The following is an 11,988-nucleotide window of genomic DNA, read 5'->3' on the forward strand; positions in this document are numbered from 1 at the left end:
GGACTCTGTGGGAGAAGGCGAGGGTGGGATGTTTCAAGAGAACAGCATCGAAACATGTATATTATCTATGGTGAAACAGATCACCAGCCCAGGTTGGACGCAGAAAGTACTTTTGAGAGGGAATAAAGAGAGGAGTTTGAGAAGGAAATGGCAACCCACTCCAGTACTCTTTCCTGGAAAATCCCATGGATGGAGGAGCCTGGTAGGCTGCAGTCCATGGGGTCATTGAGTCAGACACGACTAAGAGACTTTACTTTCACTTTTCACTTTCAAGCATTGGAGAAGGAAATAGCAATCCACTCCAGTGTTCTTGCCTGGAGAATCCCAGGGACCAGGAGCCTGGTAGGCTGCCATCTATGGCTTCACATAGAGTTGGACATGACTGAAGTGACTTAGCAGCAACAAAGAGAGGAGTGGAAAGGAAGGGAAAAAATGATTCCATAGAAGTCTGGTCAATGGGCACTAGATCATACATGGACCAGATATCTATTAAAATAAAATTTTTGTACTTTATCTTAAAATAGAAAGTTCTTGGAGAATTTTATTCATGGGAGTAACTTGAACAGATATACCTTTTGGCTGCATTGTGGGGAATGTTTTGAAGATGGCAGTAATAGATACAGAGAAACTAGTTTTGAAACTGTTAATTTACTTTCGTATAGAGAAGACAACTCCTAGACCCAGAATTGTGGCCGAGGAAATGAATGCAGTTTGATAGCATTTTGTTGAAAATTTTTACATCTATATTCAAAAAGGATAAAGGTCTGTAAGTATTATTCTTGTGCATCTTTATCTGTCATTGTTATCAAGGTGATGTTGAATTCATAGAAAGGGGAAGTGTTCAACTTTCTTTTACTGTTTGGGAGAGTTTACAAAAGTTTAATGTCGATTCATCTTTAAAGCCTTGGCAGAATTCATCAGTGAAGCCATCTTGTCCTGGCCTTTTTGTTGTTATTCAGTTATTTTTTTTTATTACTGATATAATCTGTACTTAATACAGATCAGATCAGAATTTCTATTTCTCCTTGAGTTGATTTTGGTAATTTGTGTGTGTCTAGGGAGAAGGAAATGGCACCCCACTCCAGTGTTCTTGTCTGGAGAATCCCAGGGATGGTGGAGCCTGGTGGGCTGCCGTCTATGTGGTCACACATAGTCGAAAACGACTGAAGCGACTTAGCAGCAGCAGCAGCAGGAGCAAGGGTTTGTCCACTGCATCTAGGTTATATAATTTGTTGACAAATGATTGTACACAATGTCCTTTTATAGTCTGCAATTTCTGTCACATTAGTAGTCTTATTTCCACTTTTTCCCCTGATTTTTGGCTGTATATTTTCTTGATTTTTTTAAGTTAGTCTAACTACAGTTTGTCTATTCTGTTAATCATTTCAACCAGCTGTGGGTTTCAATTATTCTTTTTTGATTTGGTATTTAACTTATTTACACTCTATATGTGTTATCCCTTTTCTTCTCCTCACTTTGGGTTGTGTTTGCATTCCTTTTGCTAGTTCCTAAGGTATAAAGCTATTTTATTGATTTGAGATCTTTCTTTTCCTTTATTATAGTTCTTGAGAGTCTTATAGCATTGCCTTCATTACATTCCATGATAGCGATATGCTGTTATTTCATTTACTTCATCTTAAAGAATTTTCTAATTTTTCTTATGATTCCTTTTAGGCCTATTGTTGGTAAGTTATTTTGGAGTGTGTTGTTTAATTTCTATGTATTTGCAAAAAATGTCTGTTTTCATTTTGTTATTTCTAGGTTCATTCCATTATGGTTGGAGAAGATAGTTTGTATGATTTCAATCTTCTCAAATTTGTTGAGACTTGCTTTGTAGACTAACATCTGTTCTACCATATTCACTTGAGAAAAATGTATGTTTTGATTTTTAGTTGAGTATTTTACATGACTCTGCTACTTCTGGTTGGCTTATAACATGATTGTCTGTTTAACAAGAGGATCCTACAGGGGATCATTTTTTAACAATCAGTTCCTCTACCCATACAAATTTTTAGCAATCACCATAAATGAAATGAAATCAACAAGACTAATCATCAGAAGAGAAACTCAGCAAGTAAAAATTTTATTTTACTGAACATAAGAATGTGCATAAGAATGCTAGAAAAAAAAAAAAGTAAAATAAAAGTAACAGAAAAAGAAGCCCTTCCTAAATATGATCAGCTTAAGAGACTCTGCCTTTGGATACAGATAAACTAGTGAAAAAGATTCACTGCAATAAAGTCAGTGATTACTTGATCATTTTTTGTTTGTTTGTTTGTTTTTAGAATAACTGTTCATCATGCACCAGAAACACTAGTATTATCAGTACCTGAGAGTTCGAATACAGAATTCAAGGGTCCATCCCAAACCCATTTTATCAGATTATGTGTTTTATCATACATGTCAAGTAGTTTGTAAGCACATGAAGTTTGAAAAATACTTCTGTAGCTTAGTGGTTCTCAGCTATAAATGCAATTTAGAATCATTTGATAGTCTTTAAAAAAAAAACTGCTCGTATTGATATCTTATCTAGAGATTCTGATTAACCTACCTAGAGTGATTACTTCATTTTGTTTTGTTTGTTTGTTTTTTAATCCTCCCTAGGTGATTCTAGTTCTAACCAAAAATGAGAATTGCAGCTTCACCAGGGGTTCTTAACATAGAATCCACAGATCCCTCATATTTCAATTTAAATGGTTTTTGGTAATCTTCTGAGGCTTTCTAAATAAAAAATAAACCACTCTGAAGGAGTTTGTGTGGGCTTCTCTGGTGGCTCAGTGGTAAAGAATCTGTCTGCCAGTGCAGGAGACTCAGGTTGAATCCCTGGGTTGGGAAGATCACCTGGAGAAGGAAGCAACAATCCACTCCGGCATTCTTGGCTGGGAATTCCCAAGGACACAGAAGCCTAGTGGGCTAGAGTCCAGGGGGTCACAAACAATCAGACACAACTTAGTGGCGAAACAAACAGACAATAAGCAATTTATAAGATCTACCAGAGTCCATGATCCCAAAATTTTAAGAATGTAGAAATAATTACCCTGGACTTTCTCAAAGGGCAAAATAACATACATGTCCACAGATTAGTGGAAGCACCACTAATACATGATTGATTGTCCTCTGAGCTCAAATTGCTTATCAAACTTTGTCTATCCTCTTTTTTGTTGTTCTTCTCTTTACTCTGAACAGTAAAGATCTATATCATTTCCTCAGCTGATTATTTAAAATGTATTTTTCTAATAAATTTAGGCTATGCAATTGGTAATTTACAGTTAGATATCTAGAATCCTTCCACCACCATAAACATAGCCAGATTTTCTTTATATTATCTGTTTCTCCCTCATAAAGTCCCAATATTTCAAGGAAAAGTAAAATATAGCAGCTCCTTAGGTGGGCTCTGATAGCCTAATCCAATCCTTCTACTTTATTTTTCATAGTTATTGGTTTATTTTCACAGTTACTGAAATGGTCATGTGACCTAAGATAGTACAGTAGGATTGAGACTGACTTCCTATGCTTAGAATGCTGAATCAGAACTGACTATTCCTCCTCTAAATATAAACTGGGAATCAATTATTCTCAGTTGTGACTGGGAAACTCTCTATGACTATAAAGGAAGTTATCCTTAGGAAGAAGCCAAAACGTAGTTGGTAGAAGAAAGAGATGGGGAAAAAGTGTATTTTTCATGCTATTATTAAATAGCTAGATCACCCTACCTTGAGTCTGAATGTCTCCATATTTATGAACTTAGTATTTATATGAGAAAATAACTCCTCTTTATCAGTAAGCAAGGTTGATTTTGCTCTTTTTCTTAACCAAGAACAGTCTAAATTCTTATAGAATTTGGAACTGTGAGTAGGATGATTTCAGAAATCATCCAATTTCTTTAGAAATTTGAAATGAATTGAGTAAAGGCAATAAAAGAAAATAGAAAAAAAAAAAAACCCACAAAACTTTATCCATAATACATGGAATTTGTCAACCTTCAGTTTATGGCAGCAAAACAGTTAAAGTTAGGTTTTAGAGCATGGATTTAATCTCAGGCCATGTGTCCAAGAAGCTGCTGCATTAAAATCTAGGTAATAAATAATCAGGAAATTGGAGCATGTTCTCTAAGAAATAAGCAAACTTAGTTCAAAGGTGGCTACTTGAAAACAGAAAAAGCTTAAAGCATAATTTGCTAAGAGGGGTTTAGTTTGCCTAAAGTCTGAATCCTTTAATATTTGAAATTTCTCTAAATGTCAAGCTTTCTAGGGCATAGTCAGGAAAGCTAAACTTACAAACTAAGCTGAAGTCTAAAAGACAGATGAGGAGCTGAAGGATTTAGTAAAAACAAGGTTGGGACCAAAGAGAAATCTCTGTGCCCACCTCAAGCACCTCTTGATAATTATTCCTTATCTACCAAAGGAAGAACAATGGACCTGAGCAAGATAGAAGCATGAAACATTCTAGGATAAGTAGGATGTTTTATGATGGATCCTGTATTTAAAAATATGATATTTTGTTGCATTATGTAATCTAGCATTAACATTGATATTTAAAATATTGCACTACAATATTACTTATCTTGATTGCAGAGTTTTTTGGTGCCACCTTAAATTCTGTGTCCTTACAAGTGCCTTATTCACCTCTCTAATTGTAGCTGTACATCTCTTCATTGGAATCAATTATTTTGAATTGCTTGGAGGCTAAGACCAAGATTAAGGGGAAAAAAAAGGAATATGGTCTTTAATAACTCTGTTGAACCACTTCATCAGTCAGTCTACAAATTTTTCTCAGTCTCATAAGTCATAGACTCCTTTTATTAGCTCTTTTTGAGATGAGTTTTTCTATTACTTTCCCCTGAAAACTTTCTGACACACCTGTGATGGACATGATTTTGAGCAAGATTCAGGAGTTGGTGATGGACAGGAAGCCTGGCACGCTGCAGTCCATGGGGTTGCAAAGAGTTGGACATGCCTGAGAGACTGAACTGAACTGAACTGATGATTTTTTTATCCTGTAAAACTTTTCCACTCTGGTTGCTAGCACCAATACTTACTTAGTTTAAACAGCTTATGATAGAAATGGTAATAGTTTAGGTTGCCAATATTTTTGGAGATAAAACATCTGACTTAGTTTTGAAGGTTGGGGGGGGGAGTACTTTTCAATTGTGAATATTTTATACACTATAAATCGAACTTTGTGCTCAGAGCTATGAAGATGGTTATAAGTTAATTAAGGGAAACAGAGGAGAAAGAAGGAAAAATATTAAATATTAATATTGTTCAAAGTTTAACTTTGAAGAGAAAGTTAAAATAAGAGATCAGCTACATGGATTTAAAAATTAGATGATATTTTTCATAGGTAAGTATAGTTGCCTCAGAGTTAAATGATAAGTATTGGAACTCAACGTATTATATTTAGTTCATTCACTTCTCTTTTCATTTCAAAGGATTGTAGAGTAGTTATGGCCAGCACGATCTTAATGTTTATATAGAGAACTGAAATAAAAAATTAAGGAAAAAATAGTCTAGTTTCAGAATAAGATAAAGATACATAAAAGCATAATTAGTATTCAAGATATAATAAGTGCTCAAAAAAAGCATAATTTAGGAAGAGTGGTATTGAGATAAAGGCAAGATCATATCAATTTTGGCAAAACGGCAGATGATCAATGGGGAAAGAAGGATAGATTTAAACTGAACATTGGAAGTTAAAATGTGCATTGGCAGAAATAGCAGTGAGTAATGATTTTATTAACTCACGTGCATATTAGAATTAGAAGGTGTTATGCCCCCAAGATACCACTTTATCAAAGTCTTTAATGGTAGACTTAAGGTTTTTCAGGGTTTTTTTTTTTTTTTTTAATGTGGCCACTTCATTTTTTCTCCCTGAAAGAGTAATGTAAGATTATATTATAAAATGAGTTTTGGTGGTGGTGGTAGTTGGTGGGCTGTGTGTGTGTGTGTGTGTGTGTGTGTGTGTGTGTGTGTGTATGCTGGACTGTGTACAATAATGGAAGCTTGATATGGTTCAACTAATGAAGCATCTGAATTTTGTTGCCTAATCTATGAAGGGATAAAAAATTTAGGCAAAGGTAATTTCTATGGATTCTAATTTGTGTTAAAATTACACATGTATACACATTTTATATTTTGACTCCTATTTTGATGTTAGTAGAGAACATATATCTCACTAATGCAGTTATATATTTGTATATGTTTTCCATTTTTTATTTCTTGCAAACTAGCCTATTCACCTTACCTATGAAATCTAAATGCCTGTCTACTTATTCACTAGTTGTGTCTTTTGGTTATTTAAGGGTCGCATCTCATTCAATACGACTATGTCTCAATGTTTCATTTAAATGAGTAAGTGAAGAAAACCACAGATTAATAACTGTTGTTGACACAGTATCAAGAGGAGATTGCATACGTGACCTTCTTCATGTCCTAAATGATGAGTAGAATATACAAACAAAAACTTTCATCTAAATTTAAATTTCAGAATTTGGCTATGGCTTTTTTTTTATTCCTCTGCCTTCTTCAACAATATTGAAATGTATTTCTTGAACCACAACAAAAAATTGCACATCACATTACAATGAGGCAAATTGTGGGAAGTCGGGGTCATTCATAGACTAAATTTATCTGTGGAAATAAATAGTTATTTCTTGGCAGGTTATTTGACCCAGTAGGAACCTCAAGACCATGTGCTTGATATCCAAATAAGCTGTCCAAAAATTAATCATGTGTTGGTTGTAGATGTGCTCCTAAATATTCAATGTCTCCACCTTAAGATGAAGGCAGGGAAGAAACTACCTTTGGTACAAAGGTAATATAAGGAAGCTTATCAGGAACCAAAAGCTTCCATCCTTTACTCATACCTAACTTTCATTGATTTTAGTCGAATTCAGCCTCACAGTACGAAGAAGCTGGCTGCAGGATAGAAATTTGAATTTCATTAATAGCACACTAAGCAGATCAAGACTTTAATAATGAGTTTAATATATTGGACCTAGGAGGAATTACTGATCACAGCAGAGTCTAAAACCTTCTATTGGCTTAGATAGTTTGATGTTTTCTAAAAATGAACCATATTAAAATAAGTGAATATATCCTTATAGATATGTAGTTACTAGATGCCAAAAGTATGTCATTGGAATATTGTATAAATGACTTCCATTTACAGATGGAAAAAGTGGAATGTGCATAGATCTAGCATTAAGGAGCACAATTTGTGATGAATTTGATTGTGATAATTTTATAAGTGTCTTAAACTTGACCCAACAGTCATACATGCTTTCTTTCTCTCCCTCTCATATCCTATCTCAGACTCTAAAGAGAATGAAAATGATGAAAATAACGACAGCAAGTATTAATAAAGTGCTAATTATCAGGTAATATGAATGGATTTATGTGCATTATTTCTTTAATTCTTACTCCAACTTCTTGTCATATATAATATAGCTATTCTCATTTTACCAGTAATAAAAATAAAGAAAAAGGAAAAAAAAAAAACTGAAGTTCAAAGAACTTAGGGAACTTCCAGGTCACATACCCAAAAAGAGGGGAAGCAGGGAATAAAACCTAGGTCTATCTGAAGTTAAAAATCTGTGAAAATGATGCATTTTCCTATTTCACACAGAATCATCAGAATCTTTCTGTCCTTTTCTATATAAGCTGTTTAAGACCAAGACTTCTTGCCTAAACCCAACTTTTACATTAAATAGGAGCAATAGCAATAATGGCTTTATAGCAGGAGTTGTGCATAGTCATTTAGGTATTTGGAAATACTTCTGGAGATAAGTTCACCACTAAAATGCATCACAAATGCACCATTAAAAAAGTTTAATTGAACAAGAAGATGAGCCTAGGTGTCCTAACATGGAAGGTTTGTGGAACCCACTCCTCATTCCTTTTTTCAAAGCTACATTCTTTTCCACTTCAGATAATCCAGTAAGACAAAGTTTAGCTTCCAACCTCGAAAAGCAGTGAAAACAGAAATATCACCAATTAATAGGTAATATGAGATTTTTTCTAAATGTATTCTTTTAGAAATAACTTTACAAGGCATTTAAAGCTTGTTTTGTCTTTTGGTTCAGAGGACATTTTCAAATATTCAAATTTCATGTTGATCTACTGTGGAAGAATATAGAATAAAAACAAAAAGTACAGAGCAGAAAAACTTAGCCTACAAATAATGAAAAATCAGGAAATGTCTGGTCATAAATTTCCAAATCTTAAAACAGATTAGATTCTCTGATTAAGACAGTTCAGTTCAGTTGCTCAGGCGTGTCCAACTCTTTGTGACCCCTTGGACTGCAGCACGCCAGGCCTCCTGTCCATCACCAACCCCTGGGGTTTACTCAGACTCATGTCCATTGGGTCAGTGATGCCATCCAATCATCTCATCCTCTGTTATGCCCTTCTCCCACCTTCAATTTTCCCAGCATCAGGGTCTTTTCAAATGAGTCAGTTTTTTGCATCAGGTAGCCAAAATACTTGAGTTTTAGCTTCAGCATCAGTCCTTCCAATGAATATTTAGGACTGATTTCCTAAATATTAGAATGAGATAAAAGATTTATAAACTCTAAGTTTTTTCTTCTTTATGTAAGCATATGAAACAAACTTTTTCTGCTTCCTAAGCTAGTTCCTCAAAATAATTTTAGATTACATTTCAGTGGTCAACTCCTGAGTCTCTAAAGCCTTTTAGCAAGAGTCACTGATGCCTCTAGGCTTTAGCTCAGATACACCAAACACAGATGTTCTTATAAAGACAAGGATTATTTTAGGATGCTTATTACTACCAATCCAAAAATCTGAGCCTTTGTTTTAATTTCAGACCTTAGCATTTTCTACTGGGTATGGGGGCCTGGAATCCTAGTTCCTGGAAGCATTCATTCCCATGATGGTTTATTGTATTTAAGTCCTACCAACTTGCAGTGGTGGGGTCAAGAAAACTGATCTCCTAGCAGCAACCATGATTTTAAAAGACTGTACAGAGAACCCAGATAGATTCAATACAAAAACCACATTAATTTAGTGCAGTATTCCACTTTTATTTATTTTCCCTTGAATTCACCTTTCCTACCCTTTAGCTATTTAACATATCATTCTTCAAATTTCAGATTATGTCTCTTACTTGGTGAAGCTTTTATGCAACATCTCCTTCTCAAGTACACTGAATTTCAATCTCTCTCTCTTGCACACATACACACCGACACAAACACACACACACAAATTAGACTCTCCTATTATAATCTCTCACAGTACCCTCTTATTTTCCTTTATAGAGTGATTCAGGATGTTACTAAATAATTTTGATAATTATTTGATTAATTTCATCTCCTTCAAGAGATAATAAATTAGATGGAGTCTGGAAAAGTCTCTCGTGCATTTTATTGGTAAGCTTAACACTGTATCTGCAACACAATTGGCAGTAAAGAAAACTGAGGAGTGAATGAATGGTTTAATTAGGTTTTGCCACCCAGACCTCTCCATTTCCTGGACTATGTCACTTCAGATACCTACATTTATTTGCACCAAATCTGTATTTATCATCACTTTGGATGGCTGTGGTTGGAGTTCAATGCTATACCTAGTTCACTTTTTCCAGTCTCTTTTTCCTCCTCAGTCCCAGTTGTCACTTAAATCTGTGTTTTCTCCGTGTAACCTTTACATGATTCTTATAGACTAGTTTCCAGGCTTGCCATAGAAGAGATAGCACACTCCTGTTTGAATGCCTTCATAGGTCTTTACCTGTGAAGGTGCCCAGACATGGCAGATTATTCCAAGATAGGTATCTTTGATAAGGCTGTAACTGTTTATTTTTACCTTAATCCATAACTCAGTTTTTCCAGAGAGTTGTTTGAATCTGAATGAATTTGATTAGTCAGATATTATAGTTTACAAATAAGTCAAACAATATAACAAATGGGAAATGATAAGTTAATTTGGCAATTATGAGGCTATTCCTCTCCTTGAGAAGAGCAATTTCAGAGATATGAGAGCCCAGATTAAATTCATAGCATCCATATGCATAGCTTTCAATTATGTACCTGATAGCTTCCATCCCAAATATATCTGTTTGATCCATTTCTTTCTCCTCAGTATGGAATCATATATCCAACTGTTTGGGTTGAAATCTCCATCAGGATAGCATACACATATTTCAAGTGTTATCTAATTAAAACCAAAGGTGTTTTACAACTGCATAACTCCTACCACCACTATGACTAATTTCATGGACAGGCACACACACATGCATACACAGCTATCTTTTATCCTGTGTTTTCATTCTGAGTTAATGCCACCACCGTTTACACAAAGAAACTTGGGAGGCATCTTGGATATTTTACAGTGATTATTCTCTGAATCTATAATGAATGAATCTATGATGAATAAGCAATAACAATCCTTGATTTTAGCAATATCTAGTTCTGAAAATGTACTAGATTTGACTCTAGATTAAGTGATTTATTCTCTGATGTTAGAAAACTTACTTAAACTTCTTCTTGCTTCCTGATACCCAATTTGTTAAGTGAGGATATTACTGCCACCTCCCTTGGTGAGTTAGTGTAGTGTAACTGTTCATTGAGATTATATATGTAAAATATCTAGAATTATATCTATTTTTTAAAATTTTCATTACTATTATTTACCTTCTAGTGCCTTGGCTCTAGCCTCCATCAGGGTATAATCTTCTGATTTTTCTACCTGTAGTCTTATCCATCTCAGCTTCATTCGCCATACTGCTACCAGAATGATCCCTCCAAACCCCAAATCTCAGCAAATGCTTCTGACCTTCTTAACCCCCTCAGTAACTTCTCACTGCCTCTTGGATGAATCTCTCATCAGTCTAATTGGACATCAGAAATCCAGGTATCGTTTACCTCTCCAGATTTTTCTCTTGCTCCTCTTATGCTCATAGCCTTTGTTCCAACTATACAAAATTCACAAATGTTTCTTGTTTGGGATATGCTTTCATGACTCCATGTCTCTGTATCTGCTATTTCTTCTTGGAAATCTTTTCCATGTTTTTTCTCCAGCTTAAATCCTAGGTATCCCTCAATACAATCTCAAGGTATTTATTCTCTGTAGGACTGAACTTGAACTTCTCAAGAACAGTGGATTATTTTCTTCTTCTTGCCACTAATGAGTCTTGTATACACCTGTACTGCAACACTTGTACTTTTTGTAGTGGTTTCTTATGTATATGCATACCTCTTCTACTAGACTGTGAGTGTTTGTTTTATGTTAGGAATCATGTACTGTACTATAGATACAATGGTGCATAAGGCAGGGTTACAGATGCAGAACAATTTGCAATCTGAAGGAGGAAGACATGAAACTAAGAAGTTTGAACTCAAGGAGTTCAAACTTAAGGATGCATTTCAAGTGAAAGTATATAAAATGCGTTTCTAAGAACATTTCCCTTATCTAAGAAGATTGAAAAGGACCTCAGTAGTAGAATGATTTTTGAACTTGTGTTGAAGATGTTAAAATTAATCAGGAAAAAAAGAAGTAAAGGTCAAAAATTTGAAAGAAAGATGTTATTGATAAAATCACAGAAAGAAGGCATTGTATAAATGGTAAAGAGCATTTTTCTATAGCCAAATAGTAGTATTTGAGGGATAATGGCAGAGTTTAGGACAGAAAATAGCTACATATTGTGTTATGAAGATACATGTATGTTTAGTTCAAAGTCTGAATATTACTACTTTGAAGAATATCAAACTATTTGAAGCATCCTAAGCAAAAAAAAAAAAAAAAAATGTTAAGGTTGTGTCAAATACCCTTGTGAAATAGCCAGTGGGGAAGCTAAAGTAATAATCTAAGCTGTCTGTGATGGGGACCCAGAAATACATGAAGGTAGTGAGATGGGGTATAATGCAGTACAAAAAAAAAAAAGAAGAAGAAGTATGTGTTACACAGAAGATGGATGACTCAATTACTCTTTGGAATTAAGTGATGATGAAAAGAGGATAATCTAGTAAGTGCCTCAGAT

The sequence above is a fragment of the Muntiacus reevesi genome, chromosome 2 (genome assembly GCF_963930625.1).
Source record: "Muntiacus reevesi chromosome 2, mMunRee1.1, whole genome shotgun sequence".
NCBI lineage: Eukaryota > Metazoa > Chordata > Mammalia > Artiodactyla > Cervidae > Muntiacus > Muntiacus reevesi.